This window comes from Nicotiana tabacum, chromosome 3 (genome assembly GCF_000715075.1).
Source record: "Nicotiana tabacum cultivar K326 chromosome 3, ASM71507v2, whole genome shotgun sequence".
Lineage (NCBI taxonomy): Eukaryota > Viridiplantae > Streptophyta > Magnoliopsida > Solanales > Solanaceae > Nicotiana > Nicotiana tabacum.
In genome coordinates this window covers 159,729,582-159,753,052 of record NC_134082.1, presented here as the reverse complement: position 1 = coordinate 159,753,052, position 23,471 = coordinate 159,729,582, and the positions used below count along the sequence as shown (strand labels likewise).

Sequence of the window (23,471 nt, the reverse complement as noted above, 5' to 3'; positions counted from 1 at the left end):
GGAAGTCTCCTCCAAATTCTTTCCTGCATTTTTACTGAAAAGTGAAATGAAAAATGAATTGAAAAAAAGAGAAATAATAAGAAAATTTAAAAAAAAATAGCTTAGTATTCCCAACCTCAATCTTTTACGCTTTTGCCAACATTAGGGCTCCAATCCTTATGTTGAGATTTTTAGATATAGGGCCTTCATCCCTAGTCATTGTTTTGCCAACATTAGGGCTTCAATCCCTGAGTTGAGATTTTTAGACATAGGGCCTCCATTCCCTAGTCGCTTTTTGCCAACATTAGGGATCCAATCCCTAAGTTGAGATTTTAAACATAGGGCCTCCATTCCCTAGGCGCATTTTTAACAATATTAGGGCTCCAATCCCTGAGTTGAAATTTTTAGACATAGGGCCTCCATTAGTCGCTTTTTTGCCAACATTAGGGCTCCAATCCCTGAGTTGAGATTTTTAGACATAGGGCCTCCATTCTCTAGTCGCCCTTTCGCCAACATTAGGGCTCCAATCCTTGAGTTGAGATTTTAGACATAGGGCCTCCATTCCCTAATCGCCTTTTTGCCAACATTAGGGCTCGAATCCTTGAGTTGAGATTTTAGACATAGGGTCTCCATTCCCTAGTCTCCTTTTCTTTGCCAACATTAGGGAGCCAATTCCTGAGTTGAGATTTTAGACATACGACCTCTATTCCCTAGTCACTTTTTGCCATTATTAGAGCTCCAATCCCTAAGTTGAGATTTTTTAGACATAGGGCCTCCATTTCCTAGTCGACTTTTTCCAACATTAGGGCTCCAATCCCTAAGTTGAGATTTTAGACATAGGGCCTCCATTCCTTAGTCGCCCTTTGCCAACATTAGGGCTCCAATACCTGAGTTGAAATTTTTAGACATAGGACCTCCATTCCCTAGTCACATTTTGCCAACATTAGGGCTCCATTCCCTAGATGAGATTTTAGACATAGGGTCTCCGTTCCCTAGTCGCCTTTTTGCCAACTTTAGGGCTCCAATCCCTGAGTTGAGATTCTTAGACATAGGGCCTCCTTTCCCTAGTCGTCTTTTCTTTGCCAACATTAGGGCTCCAATCCCTAAGTTGAGATTTTAGACATAGGGCCTTTATTCCGTAGTCACCTTTTTTTGCCAATATTAGGGCTCCAATCCCTGAGTTGAGATTTTAGACATAGGGCCTCCATCCCCTAGTCGCAAAACATTAGGGCTCCAATTTTTAGACATAGGGCCTTCATTCCTTAGTTGCCTTTTTGCCAACATTAGGGCTCCATTCCCTAGTTGAGAATTTTTAGACATAGGGCCTCCATCCCCTAGTCGCCTTTTGCCAACATAGGGCCTCCATTCCCTAGTTGAGAATTTTAGATATATGCTCCATTCCCTAATATTTCCTACTAAAGACACACAATCCTTATTTTATCACTTTCAAAAAAAATAAAAAAATAAAATAGTTTAGATCTTAGTTACCAAATAACTCACGAAATTTTTCTAGTGATAACTGGGGCAGAAAAATTTTGTTCGTTTGTTTGTTTTGTTGTCTGAGCAGGTTTGACCTCAAGGCACATGATTCGAGATGACCAAAAGAATGAGTCTCAATCCAGAATAAAGAAAAGAAGAAAAAGAACAAAAGAAGTGAATTCAAAAATGCTGAAGCGGAGAAAGATACGGACTGCTCAAGATATGATTGAAGTCACAAGCTTCGCATACCCCGCCTTGATCCAAAGCTGAAGAAAGAACCAGCATCTAAAGATGACGAGCATCAAGATTCAGATCGGAGTCTGCAGCAAGAACTATCCAAGACTCAAGATCAAGCTTCAAAAATTTATAGATAGGAATCTTGTAACTCGTAGTTGATAGGATTAGCTAGCTTAGCTTTTTATTTTTTTCATTTCGGTGTAATAAGGAGTTCAACAAGCAGTAGCAACAGCAGCAACAGTGAAATCACAGCTTTCTGGTAGTCCCAGCTATCAAAACTTCCAGAACTATACTGACCTGATTCCGTAAGAGACATGGATAAGCAACGTGAATCACAAACTCATTTCTATATGTATCTAATAAGAATTCAAACGTATATGTTTGTGTGTTACAAATGTAAGTCACAAACGAAAGTCACATAAGCAAGATAATATCTTCAACAATTCAAAGCAACATGGGATTTTGCAATTATAGGGGAGTACGGTGCAATATTTCTCAAGAATATCATATGGATTTTTTCCTGCTCCGATCTTGCCATAATGCGTTTTGTCGCAATTAACGTGTGTTAGAGGGATTGTCAAGAGAATCGACTCAGGTATGTTAAGACTATCTCTTCTTTCCTTTTGGCATGATCTATATGATACAAATGAAACAAGGAAATGTAGAACTTTCATTAATGACTCTATTCATTGAAGTATTAGAAGTGTCGATGTTCTTGATTCCACATACATCTTATTATTCTATCGTCTATTATTGGATCTCAGAAAATACGTAAGTTGATAAATTTTACTAATGGTCTTATGACATTTCGAGAGGTTTTATTGACGTACTTCTCATGCATTGCATTCATTTATACATGTACATTGACCCATGACCAGATGGTATTATATATGCATATATATGTATATTATTTGTATATGGGATATGAGAAAAAGTTACGGCGTTATATACGCATCACCACCTAATCAACTGCTATATGGTGATTATTTTGCCCATAGTAGCCGAGATGATATGATGGGATATCCTCAGAGGCTTGATGATGTTATGTATATCTATACCTATGCATGACACGACATTTACAAGCACGTGCATGACATTATAAATGTTTCAAGATTTACAAAGTTATTTAGACTTACAGATGGAATTCTTTATTCCATGTTTCATTTATGTCATTTATGTACTAATTTTCATACCTTACATACTCAGTACATTATTCGTACTGACGCCCTATATCCAAGGGTCTGTGTTTCATGTCCGCAGGTGCAGGTAGACAAGCAAACGGTCCCCCTTATTAGTATCCTTGATCAGCGAAAGTTGGTGTGCTCCATTTGATCCGGAGCTGCTATGGATTTTGGTACGATATGTTTGTTTATATATATGGGTATGACGAGGCCCAGTCTCGTCCTTGTATAGTTGTATATTTTGTTAGAGATCTATAGACAGTTATATATAGTTAGATAGTATGTGGCCTTGTCGGCTTCCAATTTTGGATATGTAGTTGTCTATAGCAGCCTTGTCGGCTCTCCCTACGTATTCTGCACGTATATGTATAAGCGTCTTTTGGACAGGCTTTCTCACGCACGTTATTCCCGTAATTCAGATAAGACTAGTTTCCTCACGCATGCTATTCTCGTAATTCAGCAGATGTTATCCATGTTTATATCTTAGACGTGTGCTTAAGGGTGTTGGACAGATAGGACTCGGGCACTCATCACGGTCCATCAGTTTGGGTCATGACAAAAGTGGTATCAGAGTAGTTATGTCCTAGGGTTGTCTACAGACCGTGTCTCGTAGAGTCTTGTTTATGGGTGTGTTGTGCACCACACTTATAAACAGGAGGCTACATGATGTTTAGGATGGTTACTTTTCTTTCTAATCTAGATTGTGCGATAGAACTGAGTCGTAAGTATCCACTCCTAACCTTTATCTTATTTACTTTTTTAGTGATGCCTACTACTACTAGAAAATAGGCGCAAGCCATTAGCATGGGTAAGAAGTCTACGAAAGTGTTAGAAGGAGATATAAGTTACATTATGGAGTCAGATCCATCAGAGATCATGGGTTCTATCGAGGAGGATCCATATGAGTCATCCATAGTTTCGATTTCGCCGGCAGCAGATGGGGTGAGAGGAGTTCCGACCTCACCAAAGCCCTTAGTTTCATTATCAAGGCCCGTTGATCAGGATATAAGGGGAGTGGTGCGCGGATTAGCACAATCGGGTTCCCCTCAGGCTCAAAACTAAGTCATGGTATTTGCGGACACCACCTCTTCTGAGGTTCCAGATAGTCCACAATCTTCGGAGTCTATCAATCAAGGTTCGTCTGTATATGTTATGGAATATGCAGAGAAAGAGAACAGTAGTCGGGCTAAGAAGAAGAAGGTAGCTGATAAGAATATGAAGATTCCACTTTGAAGTATGTCTAATAGAGGCTCTCGTATAGGACGGGGCGAGGACCCTCTACTGTAGACTTCCTCCAGATGTCAGCTTTTGGATGGCGAGCTCCACTTCTTTTTGGAGTATTACCAAGTCAGGGTTCTGAATATGTTAGGTTGTTTTATGAGGACGTAGGGAGCCATGTCCCGACTTACATATATTATGGTCATGTTTCTTAGAGGTTTTGCAGACAATATCCTTAACAGTAAGAGAGAACCCCCTCATCTCGTGGCTAGGAACATCTATGTAGATGGGATTGGATTCATAGTGCCAGTTAGGGGTAGGTATAAACCTTCATTCATCTTCTTCGATCTTCCTTGGAATATCCATCATCTTGGTCTCGACCTTGTTGAGCTCTCCCTGATCGAAAGTTCCTATTTTGCTGCCTCTTCGATCGTCTCCGACTCCCTAAAAAATAAGAGTACTTGGTGACCTAGATGGTCAGGGTCTTTCCTTACCTTAGCTGAGCCTTATGTCCCTTCAACATTCCAACTCGATGCTACTTTAACACAAGGGCCGGTGTCCATCATTGAAAGTGGCATCTCTGTTTGCGCACATTGGAGAAAGTGCTCTGCTAGTGAAATCGGTCCATTGACACCTATAATTGTTTCAACCAAGGCCGAGCACTCTTCTCGAATTTTTGGATGCACTCTCGCTTTAAGTAGCTGAAACCTCTATGTGGAAAAGTTTCTTATTGCGAAATGAATGGCATTCTAGAAGCTCTCACTCAAACAAGGGCTTCCTATACTGTACTAAACAGAATCAGTGGACATAGAGCATGTCCCCCTCCTGACGTTCCCCTAGCGGGGGAACTATCAATAGCGATTGTTGCTCCTTATGCCTGGTTCCGCTCAACTCTCCCTTCAGAGCTACCCTTGCCTGAAAGCGGAAGAGGTAGCTTACTAACCTACTGGAGTAAGTAGTCTTGTCCGAAAGCCTCAGGTATTACCTAGTTCTGGTAAAGACTGTGAAAGTAGAGTCACCACCATTCAATCTATCCCTGTGGTTAATGCGTTTTCTGATGTTTTTTTCGATAAGCTTCCGGGTCTCCCACCAGAGCGAGAGATTGAGTTTGTTATTGACCTATTACCAGGTATTCAGCTAATATCTATTCCTCCCTATAGAATGTCACCTACAGAGCTGAGAGAGTTGAAGGAATAACTAAGGGACTTGCTTGAAAAAAAAGGGCTTTATCAGACCTAGTACATTAATGTGGCGAGCACCTCTGTTATTTGTGAGGAAGAAAGATGGTTCCTTACGGATGTGTATTGATTATAGACAGTTGAATAAGATGCCGATCAAGAATAAGAACCCACTTCCGAGGATTGGTAATTTGTTTAATCAGTTGCAAGGTGCCAATTATTTCTCGAAGATAGACGTGAGGTCTGTGTACCATTAGGAAAGGGTTAAGGAGAAAGATATCCTGAAGACAACATTCAAGACCAGATATGGGCACTTTGAGTTTCGTGTCATGTCATTCGATTTGACTAATGCCCCAAAAGTATTCATGGACTTGATGAATCGAGTGCTTAGACCCTTTCTAGATATATTCGTGATTGTATTATTTGATGATATATTGGTGTACCTTTTTTAAGAGACTGAGCACGTGGATCATTTGTATATTGTGCTCAAAGTTCTAGAAAAAGGGAAGTTGTATGCAAAATTCTCTAAATGTGAATTTTGGTTAAATTTTGTAGCTTTCCTTGGGCATATTATTTCAAGTGAAGGTACCCGGGTTAATACACAAAAGATTGAGGCAGTAAAGATTTGACCTAGACCCACGACACTGACGGAAGTTCGTAGCTTTCTCGGTTTGGCAAGTTATTATAGGAAATTTGTAGAGGGATTTTCTTCTCTTTTAGCACCTTAGTAAAGAAGAGTTTGAGACGATGTGATGTCTCGCTTAATGTTTCAGAATAACATAAGGAAATCTATGGTTCAAGCAAGTTGAAGGAAGGTTGTGAGTAGTATAAATAGATATGTGTAGGTCGCAAGCTAAAGTATGGTAAGCGACAACGTTTTAAGAAAGACAGGAGTAAGGATAAGAAAAGGTGAGTGAAAAAGTGACGAGAATGGATAAGTCCTCGAGATTAAGCCCATGAAAATAAGAGAGTTGATGGTTTCTCTAAGTTATAGAAAGCTCAGTATAGCCTGTATGAACCCAAAAGAGTCTAAGACTAGTAGCATTTAGAAGAAGTGGAATGTTGCCCTGGTAATGGAATAAGGGTGTAACTGTGATAGATAAAGGATGACGTTTAGGCCTTCGAAAATGGGGATTTCATGAATTATAAAATATTAGAATACCTATATAAGTTGAATCAGAATGGAGCTAAGTTTCAGTAGACTGATGCTTGCGAACGGAGTTTCCAGGCATTGAAGGACAGATTAACTTCAGCACCAGTTCTAACGCTCCCAAAAGGGACCGATGGTTATGTTATCTATTATGATGCTTTGGGAATTGGATTGGGTTGTGTACTGATGCAACATGGTAAGGTCGTAGCTTATGCTCCTAGACATTAAGAAGGCACGAGAAGAATTACCCGACCCATGATTTATAGTTAGCCGTAGTGATTCATGCACTAAAGATGTGGAGGCACTACTTGTATGGCATTCATGTTAATATCTATACGGATCATAAGAGCTTTCAATATATCCTTAAGAAAAAGTAATTGAATTTACGCCAAAGGAGAGGGTTGGAGCTACTGAAAGACTATGACGGTGATATTTGATACCATCTAGGGAAAGCGAATGTAGTAGTCGATGCCCTCAGTCGTAGATCAATAGGTAGCCTATCATATTTACAGCCAGAAAAGAGGGGAATAGACCATGAGATTAATCAGCTATCTAGTCTTGGAGTTTGATTATTGAATTCATGTGATACCAGAATTACTATTCAGGATACGGCAACATCCTCTTTAGTAACTAAAGTGAAGGAACGCCAGTATGAGGATCCTGTATTTGCTCATTATAGAGATACATCCCCATTGAAGGAGAAGACACCATTTGAAATTACAGGAGATGGGATCCTCAGATATCGAGGACAATTATGTGTCCCTAATGTTTCAGGGCTATGCCGGCAGGTTATGGGGGAAACTCACTATTCTCGTTATTCTATCCATCCAGGAGAAACAAAGATGTATCATAATATAAGGGAAGTATATTGGTGGGACGGAATGAAAAAGGATATAACGGAGTTTGTTGCTCAGTGCCCTAACTATTAGCAGGTTAAGATTGAGCATAAAAAACCCGGTGGATTATTGCAGGCTATAAAGATTCCTACTTAGAAGTGGGAAGTAATCAATATGAATTTCATCGTAAGCTTACCTCGTACCTAGCATAATTTCGATTCTATATGGATAATTGTTGATAGACTTACAAAATCAGCCCACTTCCTGCCCGTTAGGACTATATATTCTGCAGAGGATTATGCAGGGCTTTACATTAAGGAGATAGCATGACTGCATGGTGTCCCTATATCTATTATCTCGGATAGAGGAGCTCAGTTTACAGCTAAATTTTGGAGGTTTTTCCAAAAAGTATTGGGGACTCAGGTAAGTCTTAGTACAACATTTCATCCCCAGATAGACGGATAGGCTGAGGGTACTATTCAGACATTTGAGGATATGTTACGGGCTTGTGTGATAGATTCAAGGGTAGCTGGGATGATCACCTCCCACTTATTGAATTTGCATATAATAATAACTACCATTCTAGTATTCAGATGGATCCATAAGAAGCTCTTTGCTGACGAAAGTGTAGGTTGCCTATAGGGTAGTTCGATGTTGGGGAAACTATGTTAGTAGGACAAAAATTGGTACAATAGGCAATCGAGAAAATTAAGCTTATACAGGAAAGACTATTAGCAGCTCAAAGCCGTCAGAAGTCTTATGCAGATAATCGACGTCGAAACTTAGAGTTTCAGGTTAACGATTGGGTATTCCTAAAGGTATCACCAATAAAAGGCGTTATGAGGTTCGATAAGAAAGAAAACCTTAGCCCATGGTACATTGGACCATTTAAGATCATACGCAAGGTAGGCCAAGTAGCATATGAGTTAGACTTGCCTTATGACTTGGAATTTGTACATCCAGTCTTTCATGTGTCTATGCTTTATAAATATATCAGAGATCCTTCAAGCATCGTGTCAGTTGATAATGTTTAGGTCACGGAGTAGCTATTATATGAGGAAACTCCCATTTCTATATTGGATAGACAGGTTCGGAGGTTGAGGACTAAAGACGTAGCTTCGTGAAAGTACTTTGAAGAAATATAAAGTGGAAGAAATGACTTGGGAAACCGAAAAAGACATGAAGTCTAGATATCCTCACTTATTTCCTCTTCCAAAGAAGGATCCGACTGAAATATCACAACCTTAAGGTACAAGTATGGACTCTTGTGTTAATTATTGTCATTGGTCGTGTGAGCTATTGAATAATTGAGTTCTCTACAGGAAGGGTTGATAGTAGTACTGCTACAAAGGCGACACTGTCAAAATTTATATAGATCCCGGGGAGTTAAACATTCGAGGACGAATATTTCTAAGGGGGGAAGGATATTATGTCCCGCATTTCGTATGTAAAAGTTTCATCGTAAGTTAATCGACGTAGACTCGGGGATGAGATTATCTTGAGGTTATAAGCATTTAGGCTATTTATAACAAGCGATAAGTAAGTGCCGTGAAGGTTAAAAGGTAAACGAATCAAAGAAAATGAGTTTCGTTGAAGGTTGTCGATTTGGGATAAAATACAGTCCGAGCTATAATACCCGATATTTATGGACTAGTGTCATACAAGGTACTACATGACCGTAACAGTAAGGTGTATAATGTATGTTAAAAGTGAGTAATATTTTAAGTAAGTTGAGATAATTCTTAATTATATGGGTAATTGATTAATTATTGAGTAATGTGATATTACCTAATTAATTAAAGATTGTAGGTGATTAATTAAAGAATTTGGTTAAGACAAACCCCACCTACGTGGCAACAAACCAATCCAAAATACTCTTAAGTCATTAGAATTTGGTGGCAAAGTGGGTCCCACATCCATATATAAAACACATCTCCAACTTAAGAGACATGGATAAGCAACGTGAATCACAAACTTATTCCCATATGCATCTGATAAGAATTCAAACGTAAGTGTTTGTGTTACAAACGTAAGTCACAAACGAAGGTCACATAAGCAAGATAAGATCTTCAATAATTCAAAGCAACGTGAGATTTTGCAATTATAAGGGAGTATGGTGCAATATTTCTCAAGAATATCATACGGTTTTTTTTCTACTCCGATCTTGCCGTCACGTATTTTGTCGCAATTAACGTGTTAGAGGGATTGTCAAGAGAATTGATTTAGGTATGTTAAGGCTATTCCTTCTTTCCTTTTGGCATGATCTATACGATACAAGCGAAATGAGCAAATGCACAACTTCCATAAATGACTCTATTCATAGAAGTATTAGAGGTGTCGATGTTCTTGATTCTCCATACATCTTATTATTCTATCGTCTGTTAATGGGTCTCAAAAAATACGTAAGTTGATAAAGTTTACTTTAGGATATTAATCAGAGGCATAATGGTCTTGTCACGACCCTAAACCCCAAACCTGGTCGTGATGGCATCTCTCGTGAAGACAAGGCCAACCCACACTTCCCATATCTGATTATTAACAGTTAAACCACAAGAAATAAATCTAAAGCATGATAAGATAATCCAAAGTTAACAGATAATAGCATAATTCGCGAAAGATAACCCAACACAGCCCGATACCGGGGTGTCACTAGTCATGAGCATCTAACAAAACGGAATACCCCAAATATATATAACTACAGAGTTTAATACAGAAACTAAGAACGGGAAGGAATAAGATAGGGAAGAGCTCCGGGCTGCGAATGCCAACAGCTACCTAGAGACTTCTCGGATCCGCCTGAGCCGAAAATGATCAGCACTCGGGAGCGGGACCAGATACGCCTGAATCTGCACACAAGGTGTAGGGATTAAAGTGAGTACTTCAACTCAGTGAGTAATAATCATAAATAAAGACTGAAAGCAGGAAATCACGTAAGGCACAAAGCATGCTATAATGAAGCAGTAAAACCATTAAAAACAGTAAAACCAGTGAAAGATAGATAAAAATTCTTTAACTCAATTTAACTTCATGAAAAGCCTTTTTCAACAATTAAGCAGGTAATTGACATGAAATTTAAGAAAAGATAAACACATAAAGGTTTGCCCCTCGGGCACAGTATCAACCAATCTGCCCCTTGGGCAACATCTCAGAACAATACCAGTCCCTCGGGCAATCACATAGAACAATACCAGCCCTTCGGGCTCAATCTCACATCACAATGGGTACCCGCTCTCACTAAGGGTGTACAGACTCCTGGAGGGGCCCCTTACGGCCCAAGCGCAATATCAAGCCACCTTGTAGCATCATCACTAGGCCTTCGGCCTTATATCAATTAAGCCACCCCGTGGCGTACATATCTCAGGCCATCGGCCTCATAATCAGTATCAAATTTTTCCTCACAACATAGGCCCTTGTCCTTACTCAGTCAAAGTCCTTACAAACCACTCGGGCAATAGTAAAACATGATTCTCAACCCAAAAATATCATTTAAAAGATCATGTAAGGGTTAAAACAGATTAAACATGGCTGAGTACGAAAAACAATGAAATATAACATGACTGAGTTCAAGTATAAAGTCAAAACAGTGAGGAAATACCGGTAAAAATCCCCGAAAGGTTCAAATAGTTGGCACAAGGCCCAAATATGGCATTCATCCCAAATCATGATGATAGCAAATATATTTCAGTCAAATACGCAGTAAAATAGTCATTCGGGATGGACTAAGTCACAATCCCCAACAATGCACGACCCCACGCTCATCATCAAGCGTGTGCGTCACCTCAATATAGCACAACGATGTGCAAGTCCAAGGTTTCATACCCTCAGAACATCATTCAAAACCATTACTCACCTCGAACCGGTCAAATCTCTAGTTTGCAACGCCTTTGCCCCTCGAATCGGCCTCCACTCGCGTCGAATCTATCCAAAATCAGAACGAGGACGTCAAAATATGTTAAGGGAACGAAGCCCAAGCGAAAATAATCAATTTACAACATAAATCCTAAAATTACCAAAACCTGACCCCCGGGCCCACATCTCGGAATTTGATAATTTTTACATCAATAGATTCCTTATCTCCCCACGAGTTCATACATGTCAAAAGTTCTGAAATCCGACCTCAAATGGTCCTTCAAACCCTCAAGCAAAGGTCTAAGTTTTCAAGCCCTAGTTTCCCCAATTTTAGCCTTTAAATTCTATTAATCATAGCTCTAATCCGTGAAATAATAGCATAGGAACGATTTTTAGGTCCAAATTCATTACCTCAATGATGTTCCCTTGGAATCCCTCTTTACAATCGTCCAAAAAGCTCTCAAGCCGAATTAGAAATGGTGATAATAGCTCAAAATCGTGAAGGACACAATTTATACCTTTTGTCCACGCATTTTCGCATCTACGGCCAATATCCGGCTTCTGCGGTACCACTTCTGCGGTCAAACAACCACATCTTCGGTCCTCACTTAAGTTACCAAAACCACATCTGCGGTCTTCACTTAAGTTACCAAAACCACATCTGCGGTACATTTCCCGCATCTGCGTCTTTGTAGGTGCGGTCCCCCAACCGCATCTGTGGTTCCTGCCAACTCCTCTAGATTCCGCTTTTGCAACCTCTCTTCTGCATATGTGGCATCACACCTACGGTCCTTAATCCGTAGGTGAGGAAATACTAGAAGCAGCAAAATCTTCAGCTGCAATAATTTCTCAAACTCCCGTCAACCATCCGAAATCAACCCGAGGCCCCCGGTACCTCAACCAAAAGCACCGACATATCCTAAAACCTTATTCAAACTTATTCAAATCTTCAAAACACCTCCAACAATATCAAATCAACCAAAACACATCAGATTCAAGTCTAACTTTCCAAAATCTTCCGAATTACGCTTTTGATCAAAAACCCAATCAAACCACATCCGAATGACCTGGAATTTTGCACACACATCCCAAATGACACAACGGAACTAGTGCAACCCTCAGAATTCCATTCTAACACCATATATCAAAATCTCACCTACCAACCGGAAATCGCCAAAATATCAACTTCGCCAATTCAAGCCTAAATCTACTTCGAACCTCCAAAACTCATTTCGATCGCGCTCCTAAGTCCCAAATCACCTCCCGAAGCTAACCGAACCCTCGGAACTCACATCCGAGTCCTCTAACACATAAGTCAATATCTGGTTGACTTTTCCAACTTAAGCTTCCTCAAAAGAGACTAAGTGTCTCAAACTTTTCCAAAATCATTCCAGATTCGATCCGACCAACCCAATACCACATAACACGGATAAACAAAGCATAAAGAAGAAAAAATGGGGAAAACAGAGCGGTAACTCATGAGGCGTCTGGCCAGGCATAATGGTCTTATGACGTTCTGAGAGGTTTTATTGACGTACTTCTCATGCATTGCATTTATTTATACATGTACATTGACCCATGACCAGATGGCGTTATATATATATATAAATATATGTATATGGGATATGGGAAAATGTTACGGCGTTATATACGCACCACCACCTGATCAGCTGGTATATATTGATGATTTTGCCCATAGTAGCCGAAATCATATAATAGGATGCCCGTAGAGGCTTGATGATGTTATGTACACCTATAAATATGCATGACACGACATTTACACGCACGTGCATGACATTATAAATATTTCAGGATTTACAAAGTTAATTAGACTTACAGGCGAAATTCTTTATTCCATGTTTTATCTATGTCTTTTATGTACTGATTTTCATGCCTTACAAGCTCAGTACATTATTTGTACTGACACCCTATTTTTCGGGGCCTGCTTTTCATGCCCACAGGTGCAGGTGGACAAGCAGACTGTCCCAGTTCTTAGGATCCTTGATCAGCGAGAGTTGGTGTGCTCTATTTGATTCGAAGCTGCTTTGGATTTTGGTATGATATGTTTGTTTATATATATGTGTATGACGGAGCCTAGTCCCGTCCTTGTATAGTTGTATATTCTGTTAGAGATCTGTAGAAAGTCATGTATAATTGGGTAGTATGTGGCCTTGTTGGCTTCTAGTTTTGGATATGTAGTTGTCTATAGCAGCCTTGTCGGCTTGCCCGACGTATTTCGCACATGTATGTATATACGTTTTTTGGACAGGTTTCCTCACGTATGCTATTCTCGTAATTCAACAGATGTTATCCATGTTTATATCTTAGACGCATGCTTAAGAGTGTTCGACAGGTTAGGACTTGGGTACTCGTCGCGGCCCATCGATTTGAGTCATGACCGTGTGGGGCTTAGTTCCGAGAGATTTATGCCTCGACCATCGGGGCTTACGCCCCAGACACGCCCAACGCTCAGCGTACTGGGCTCGCCTAATAGAACTTTATGCAATTGTATGTAACTAACCTTGTAAATCCTCAAATTTTCTTACTATATCGTTGACCATTCAAAATTACTTTTTTCTTAATCATAAATTATTATGTTGAGAGTATTTTATGTCATAATTAAAATAAAAATTATTGCACGTTATCCAGTAAGACTTCTATAATAGTTCATTTTTAATAAATCTTTCATTTAAAAAATATTTATTTATTAAATTTTGTTATGTCTTTACTATATAATAGTCCATAATTTTTTATAATTCTTTTTCTAAATATTATTTTTTTCACGTTTGCGAGATACAATACGTATTAATTTAATAGCTCAGTATCAGCTAGTAAATATTTACAAATAATTAGTTATCATGGTGAATTAATTATGTGTGAATTATGTGTCACTTTATTAACTTGTTGAAACTTAAAAATAAATGATGCTAAAGAATCATTTTTAAATTGTGAATTATGTTTTTATATAAATTCTCTTTCAAATAGAAAGCATATAAAATAAAAGGAGTATTTTAAGAAAAATATCAAATTATAATATCGAATATCTTTCAAGATTCATTACTCCTTAAGAGATACATATAAAATTTCGTATCGAATACATTACTTTTGATGTTTGAGTTGTAACGACGTTGCAGCTAATTTGCATATTATGATATATGTCATATTTTTCGTATTATTCATAGTTGAATTATTATTTATAAATATTTTAAAAAGATTATTTATTATAATTTTGTAAGTTTAAAGATTATTCGGGAGAAGGTGTGTGTGGCTCCCATTGATGACAAGATGCGAGAAACGAGGCTCAGATGGTTCGGGCATGTACAGAGGCGAAGCCTAGATGCTCCGGTAAGGAGGTGTGAGTGGCTGATTATGGAGGGCACGAGAAGAGGTAGAGGGCGGTCTAAGAAGTATTGGGGGGAGGTGATCAGGCAGTATATGGCGAGACTTCAGATTTCCGAGGACATGGCACTTTATAGGAATATGTGGAGGTCGAATATTAGGGTTGTATGTTAGGAGGTAGTTGAGTATTGCCTTACTTCATAATTTTGTGAGACTAGTTTGGTAGGGTTACTATTTCGCTTTTGCTTTGCATCTTTCTTCTGGATTTCATGTTGTTCCTATTTTTCTTATGATTTTTGTGGTGTTACTGATATTGTCTCCTTTTGTCTTTTTGTCTTCTTGAACCGAGGGTCTTTCGGAAACAACCTCTCTACTCTTTCGAGGTAGGGTTAAGGTCTACCCTCCCCAGACCCCACTAGTGGGATTTCACTGGGTCGTTGTTGTTTTTATTGTAAAGTAATTTTATAATTATCTTTTTATTTTATACTATTTTAAAATTCTTGAAATTAGTAAAATTTAAAGATCCGTGGGACTTACGCCCCATGTTTCAGGGCTTACGCCTCGCCTCGTCAGAGGTAAAACTCCCCGCCTCACGCCCCTGCCTTTTAAAACATTGGTTCATCCTAATGATTATTATTATTCACTTAAAATAGTTGTTTTGCAGTTTTAAACTACGGTGGTAATCAATAACCAAAGAAAAATTAACAGTAAATTATTAATTTTACATTGCTTAAAACGTGATTTAAAACTAACTATTATAATATAAATAAATTTTACATACTGACATATCTAAAACTATTGGCGTTGTATCATGTAGTAGTACTACATCTATAACCTACAAGTTCAAAAGTAATAAAGATCCACGGTACTTTTGTTTGGAAGATTAACTACCGTTTGTGGTTGATATGGATATAAATCAAAAAACTTAGAGGTCAAATATAAAAAAGAGAGAGATCACTCAAATTTTGAAAGGAAAATTCACTAAAGTGTAGGACCATAGGTGATACCGTTGTCGATAAAAAATATGGAGAAGATAAAAGATACAATAATTAATGTCAAGGGAACATCAATTATTTGGATGTCAAAATCAGTACACAGATTAACAATTTAAGGATAATACTATCATTGGTCTTGAGTAGATTGTTTCTCGACCACATAATTTAATAAGATCAGTATGAGCTTATATTTTTAAACTCTAATTATGATCATATCATTATATATGTACTTTAATTAATATGTAGAACTAACTAACGTTTGCCCGACTATACAAAAGTTTTATTTGTTTCATCTCGATTGAAATTACAAAAACTTATCCTGTAAATTATTTATGTTTTACTACTTTTAATAATAAACTTGAAATTTAATCAGTTTGAATTTGAAAGCTAAAATTAATCTTTAACATCTTTTTGATATTCAGATATTATAAAAATTTTATTGTGTATATTTAATAAGATTTTTATGACCGCGCGAAGCATCGAAAAATGCACTAGTGGATATGTAATTTGACACACCAACAATAATGGGTGGTTTGGTAGGATGTATAAGAATAATGCGGAATAAGGTGTATTAGTAATGCATGGATTAATAATGCATGTGTTAGTAATGCAAGCATTAGTTGTGCATATATTATTTCTTATCTACTGTTTGGTGTGGTGTATTAAAATTATAATGCATTGCATAATTTTTAAGAAAAATAGTTGTTTACAAAAATGTCCTCCATATTCTCTAGCTTTAAATGACTTTAAGGACAATTTTGTCTTTAAACATACTAATGCATGCATTAATAGCCTTGGTATTACTAATGTCATGGTTTTCTATGCATTACTAATGCATAGGATAATACCAAGTATGATGTTAGTTATACACATGTTGAAAAAATGTACCAAGCAAAGTATTAGTAATACATAGAACTAATGCTTGCATTATTTTTTCTAATACCTCCTACCAAACGAGTTAAAAGCTTTTTCAGACTTGTACAACCTCAAAAATCGAATTAGTTCATAAGAACTTTATGTCACTTTAAAGAAAGATAACTAATCTTTTTTAACTTTAACTTGTGTCAGTTATCTTACACCGATCTTCAGATTTTTTAAATACATTTCTTAGTATAACAATTTTTTAAAATCAAAAACCAAAAAATCGAATCAAAATATTTCAAAATTATTACCGAAACAATTGATCATGACCTCTAATTATTGATTGACTAGATGTGGATGCCCGTGCAATGCACGGGCTGAAGTTTGATCTAGAATGTGTTATTTCTCACTTACTTTGATATATTAATTTTATAAGGCAAATAAATGTACGCCATTTACCAATTAATAAGGACCCGAATGAAGGTATTAGCATATCGAAAGTAAATATTCATCCATCATATTGAGCATTTTTGTGGTATTTTTATCAAAGTAAACAACCGCTCAAAAAATTTCCCTACCTCACAAGCCAGTATTACCCAGTAAGAAGAGAAATGTCTCTGCATTTGTCAAAGCTATCCATCATAAGGATGCATATATGGCCATGTCCAGATAAAACGTTAACTCCACAAAGCAGCAAAGTCATCGTAAACGCTATGGTTCAGTCTGTGGTTACACCGGTTGAACAAGCAAAACAAAAAGTGCGATAATATAGCCAATTGTACACAAAGCGAACTCTTAATAGATTAAGCAAATGTTAAGACTACCTAAATGTAAATACTTAAATGCTCACAATACATTGATCCCAAAAACATTTAAAGAAACAATCTTTACATAAATCAGTGCGTCTTTGTAAAGAGATCTCACTAGGAAAGGAGAAAGACCACGAACGCACTTAGCAGTAGTGATTTGAAACAATAACCAAAAGAACATCTCCTTGCGTTCACAAAACAAGGGTGAAAAATTGCCAGTTTACATAGTTCTCGGTTTTGACACGAGAAGGTTTCTCGTCAATATACAGTAATTGAAGCTTCAATCTTTTCTGCAAAATTAAAAGGCGAAAAGATGAAAGATGAAAGATTATATACCCATCAGTCTTGGATCCTCACATTAGACAGTTTCACCTGGTTATTAAAGAAAGGCTTTATCCCTAGAGTTAACGTCTCTTTCTTGAAGATTACCATCTGTCCATAGATGACAGAAATATATTAATAAAAACATTTGTGAATGCTGCATATCAAAGTTAAGCATGAAATCACAGAAACATATTTAACTACTTTCCAAATAATAATATATGCAATTGGTCAGCATTAAGTTACCAAAGGATGAGTAGAGTTCATAGTAATTCCTATTAAGTCTCTTAAATATTTTCTTTCCTTATTGGGAGGTTAATTAACTTTTATTTAGATACTATGAATAGATGTAAGGAACTGAAGAAGTAAGGAGGAGTAAATCATAGCATAAATACCAATAAAAATGATCTTGAAGAAATAAACAAACGCCAAAATAATATAACATAGAAAGCAGGTGAAAATGCTGGAAACATATTTTGTCAACAATAATACTAAAAGGGAAACATGATAGATCTAGTAAAATGAAACTCACCATAGTGCTAAAATTACTATAACGTATGTTATTGGTGCCCAAAGTAAGCTGCCATGAAAACCAACTGCAGTTCTCAGTTGTACAAATTTGGAAAACAATACATAGTTCTAATATCATAAGTTCATAAAAATACCATCTCTACTTTCGATAATTTACCGGTCAGAAGTATGTTGTGATCCGCATAAAAGTTCGAATTCTCTAAATTGAGGGTAATTGTTAGCTAATAAGGCAGCGTGCCAGATGGGTTTAACAAATTCTGGAACGTAGTTGGCATTAGGCCGAGTGGTTTTACTACATTTCCAAATCAAAATATAGATAAATCATAAATGTGCCAAAGGTAAGAAAGTAGTTTTCTCAAAAATCACTATAAAACATTTTAGAAATCAGAAGTACTTATTTTTGACAGCAATAAAATTAAAATGCATACGCCATCATAATGCAAGAGGAGATCAAACAGTTCCAAACCGCTAGCCAATTAGTTTGAATTTTTTTGACAATGTTCGTTGTATTGAAAGAAAACCAAGGAATCAAATTTATATCCCATTCACTTTGAAAACTAAGGTAGCTAAATATCTTATAGAGTATTCTTGATCCTCTACACAACCACTTGCCTTTGGTTAGGGTGAATAACAATAAAAATAAAAGAAGCTAGCTCAAGACCAGGTGAATAGAATTGATATTCCAACAAAACCTCAAAAATTATAAGCCTGGCATGTAACCATATAAATGAGGAGAACTCCAGGAAAAAAAATCTTCACTTTCTTGATTACTTTACGCCCATTCTTCAAGAGATTTTCTTTAGGAACTATTGCAGCTATCGAAGAGGTTTTTAAAGTGTTTCTTCACAGAATCACAGCCAAATCTATGGACCAGATGATGTATTGAAGAAAAATGTGAAGGTTGACATTGTATCACAAGAAACATGTAATAATGTACGAAAACACCAAAAATATAGAAAACACTCAACAGTGAAATGAAGTAGGGAAGGTAGGACAGAGAGACCACCACCAAGATCCAGCTAATTGCTTTTTCATAATTATAATAATATTATTTTAGAAGAATAATTGAATTTCTCTTAACAATATCCGTACTATGGAGATGAACCATCTTGCTACTCTTAACAGAAAAGTTGCGCTTATTTATCTTCCCCAACTCTAAAGAAACTTTCAGAGGACAAATCCATAAGGAGCCAGCTCCTTTTTGCCTTCTAAGATTTAAAAATATTGACGGATGCTTGTCCCCGAGTTTTATACTAATCACCAAACTACTAATATTACCAATAAAAGGAATGTTCGATCATCAAGTTTCTTCAGTAGGTTTTGGTTAATGAAATAAATTTGTATCACCCAGTGATTCCTTTCTCATTTTTTCTCCTTTTTTATCTTCTTAACCCTCTTAATTTCTAACTTATAAAAAAATCCTCTTTATCACCATGAATCAACTGGATTTTAAAGTACACATCTATAAGTTTGTTTTGCTTGTTTTAAATGCCAGCTTTAATAGCCTAGTAACTAAACCAAACCACTTATGAAATCAATATTAGTTTTAACAGCCTAGTAACCAAAAGAAGACATCTTATGAAATCTAATCAATTTGGTGGTAAAAATTAAAAGACGTGTAATTCATATACACTTCATCGAACTTCACATTTTGTAGAACTTACAACAGTAAATGAATAAAAATGGCGCTTTAGGAGTTTTCGCTCGTCATCAACAACCACATAAGTTAAATTGGAAACGTTTCTGTATAAAGCAGTACAATTACCTCCTTAAAGACGATAGATTAGTTGCGTCCAAGGGAATAGTGAATTTCAAGTCTTCTTACAAAATTTTCAGCCATAAGCTCCTCCTTCGCTTCATGATCTTTCATAGAAAAAACTCAATAAGCCAAAAAATGAGAGTGTACTTTTTAACTTCCTCAAACAAAGAATAATAAATACAAATTTGCACTACTCAAACTTATGTGCATGTGGTAGAACACTCTTCCAAGTTAGAAGATGTAAATATGTCAAGAGTATGTCGTCCTTTCGGAACCAGTAATGAATCAAGAGCAATTGGAATGCTCAATGACATACTTTTCCTAGTTTCTCTGGATCTTTCAATTGTTCGATAAAATTAAGGGAGACAAAAGTAAGTCTCGAAAATTAAAAAGCGAACAATTTTCACACGTGGGTACCTCAAGAACAAAATGGTGGTGATTTGATAGCAGACCACCTGGTTTAGCTCCAATGTGGATAGAAACAAAGGAAGTCTCTTCAGTTGTTTGATTTCTCCCTGTAACCATGCAAAATATCTGTTTTATATCAAGATGTTATGTCATTAGCTCTAAAAAGTAAATATCAATCCATTCACAAAATAACCAGAACCCAACACAATATACCCAAATTAAACAATGCAGCTGGAAGAAGCGGAATCAACATTAATCAGAAAATAGTTACTAATATTAATAATGTGGGGAGATAAAAACAAAAAATAACAGATGGAGAACACACTGATAATCTCAGACCAACTTATTAATCAGCAATATTAGGGAGGGAGAGGAGAATCGTGACAAGGACTGACCGGCTACTAACGGAGGTTGACCGAAGTGTCCAAGAAGAGTGATGCATTAAGTAGATAGCGGAAGAAACATGGAGAAACAATCACAGTAAAGTAAGTAGACTATAGAGGAAGAAAGAGAGCGAAAAATTCATAAACCGGAGAAGCAGCGATGTCCCCCATGGTTTTGAGGGAATGGAAGGGAACACCTTGACGCTTAAGGATTTATGCAAAGGCACACATGTGAATTCTAAAAGTTGTAATTACTGTTTTACCCTTGGTCGTCCAAGGAAGCTTTAATAAGCAATTTGCATCACTACAAAGGTAAATAAAGGTGGAAAGAGTAACTACTTTTAACAGATAATTTGAGACCTTTATGCAATCACAGAGGCTGTTCATTTAGCAATTTCTACTACCTGTGCTGAAATAGTGCACCCATTCATGTGACAAAGAATTTTTTTCCTCAAAATAACTAACCATATATTCTGGTTGAATTCTAAATATCACAAAAAGAACGAATACAATAGAATGTAGATTGATGGCTTTTATACATGGCTTACTTGTTTGGCAGAAGGAAATTCAAGTTATCCCAATACCATGGTCACCTTCTCAAAAGTTTCAAGCTCAGCTTTTCCAACCCAACCTGGTATAAAATATGAAGCTGTAGAATAAAGTAGATGACATGTGAATCAAAGTAAAGAGAGGTATGAACATGCAATACTTAATTGTAGAGCAAAACTCTATCTAACTTGAACTAACATAAATAATCAGAATCAAAATCCACCAAAGTCCCGCATGTCATTTAGTGAAAATGATATGAATTGTTCCTATTTAAGTGAATGGGAAGAGTGGCCAAACTATGACTTGTTTATCTAAGCCAAGATTCATCTCATCCAGAAAATGTTACAACATATAAAGAGGATAATAATCTCACTCTGAACTGAATTTGCAGGTTTAGTAGGGATGGTATAACTACCAAAGCGATTCAATGTTATTGTTTGCTGGCAAGACAAAATATGTGAATAGGACAAAAGCGCGGAAATATTACAGACCATGTAAAATAAGTACCATTTGCATTCTCAAGAAAGATATATAATATAGTTGTAATGCAAAACGTACCTAATAATTAATTATCCTTTTTCTTTCAGTTGCTTATTCTGAAATTAAATGAGTTAGAAAGATAAAGAGTACACGAGTAGCACAAATAACATGGTTGAATCATTACCTGCTATATAGCACAATATAAGGGTTGTGTTTTACTTCAAATAGGTTAAAGAAAGATTATTTACTTCCTTCATTCGATTTCCAATGTTAAGTTATGCAAAAATAATCAGCTTTTTTATACAAGCACCTGTAAGAAGCCTTTTACAAAGAAGAAGTTGAAATGAAACTGACAAAATCTAGCCTATAAACAGCACATGCATTTACAAAATGCACACAACCGATATATTCAACCTCAAAAATTATAAAATATTTTAGAAATACGAAAATTAGCATATAGGAGTAGTATTTATTCGAATCAAGAAAAAATAATAAACAAAAAGATATTAAACAAAGTTGAAAAAGAAAAAGCTTTTCACAGCAAATCCAATTGAGAGCTAATCCACTATAACCCAAAACACGCAAAACGGAAAACTTTTAAGGATAAAAATTAGAAATCATTCACCCAAATCAACCAAAAGCAAAAATCCAAAAAAAATTACGAAAAACAACCAACTGAGAGCTAATCTACTGTTACCCAAACATGCAAAAGAAAAATAATTATCTAAAATTAGCATTTATTCCCAAATAAACCCCAAAAAAAAAGTGAGCAGAAAGGGTAAAAAACTTACAGAATTCACAATGCTTGCAAAAGTCTTGGAAGCGGAAGAGTAAAGATAGATTTCTGTTTCTAGTGAAGTTATGAAAGTAGAATCTATCTATTAACATAGAAAAGGAGAGGCAAATCCATAATAATGGTGCACCAAGTGTCAAAATAAAAAAAATAACGCGTGTCAATTTTTCAGAAAAAACTCCAATAAGCTTGGAGATTTACAAAAAATTATATAAAATATAATTTGGCCAGTTATTCATAGAGTCCCACGTTTTGTCATATCTATTACAACATGACTCCCACGTTTTTTGGACTCCCAGGTTTCTAACCACGATCATCTATTTAAAAAATTGGACTCTTCTTTACAAATAATTTTACATAGAAATAGGAAGAAAGGGAAAAAAATACTCCACGATCCTCCTCCCAAAACCAAACGTGGGCATCAAAACCCAACTCCATAACTTATAAACTGTCTCCTACGCTAATAATGTCTCAAAAGTCTGCTCTTTCTTCTATTTTCTCTGCTCAAAGTACAGAAGTTTGCAAATATGGTTACAATACTTCATGAAATCAGTCAAATTTCAAGCAATTCGATGCAAAGGAATCTCAAAGTTAGAGTCGTTCGAATGTGGGAAATGTCGGATCGTTTCAATCCTGGAAAATCATATTCGATTGAGTTTATTTTACAAGATGCAAAGGTAACATATTCAACTTAATTACTATAGTTCTAAAATTTCTATTCTTTTCTGGTTTTATAGATAAATTTTTCACAATAAGATGTACTGATTGTGAAAAATTATATGCAGTATCAGTACTTTATTTCTATTTTTGAAAGTAGTTTGTTATTAATTTCTTTACAACGAACTTACGACAATTTTGCTTATTCAACTTCACATAATTTTAAAGATTCGATTATACTTCTGGAACAACGTCACCATTCAAATGAGTTGTGTACAATCACAGAGGCACGTATTTCAGCATTATTAATATGTTTCTGGTTTTTAAAATATGTTTGATGCCTACATATCTTTGCAGCCTCGCTTTTCCCTTGAGGTTGATTATTAACACAAAATGCAGCATTTAGCTTTCAGCACTATTTCTTCGCCAACATCGTGACTCTACAAATATTAGTTTTGTCATGTAAAGTATATTAGAAA

The 23,471-nt window shown here is 36.4% G+C and overlaps 1 long non-coding RNA gene across 3 annotated transcripts; it reads right to left on the bottom strand.

Moving 5' to 3' along the window:
• Positions 1-17,173: 17,173 nt before the first annotated feature.
• Positions 17,174-22,427, bottom strand: LOC107806671 (uncharacterized). Of its 3 annotated transcripts, XR_001652742.2 has the most exons (6): positions 22,334-22,427; positions 21,062-21,144; positions 20,140-20,237; positions 19,729-19,826; positions 17,965-18,012; positions 17,174-17,543 (listed from the first exon to the last, which is right to left on the bottom strand). It is a non-coding gene; the product is annotated as an uncharacterized LOC107806671 (long non-coding RNA). The 3 variants fall into 3 exon arrangements; XR_001652741.2 differs by lacking the exon at positions 17,965-18,012; XR_001652743.2 differs by lacking the exon at positions 17,965-18,012 and having other exon boundaries at positions 21,062-21,162; positions 22,334-22,410.
• Between the last annotated feature and the right edge of the window lie 1,044 nt (positions 22,428-23,471).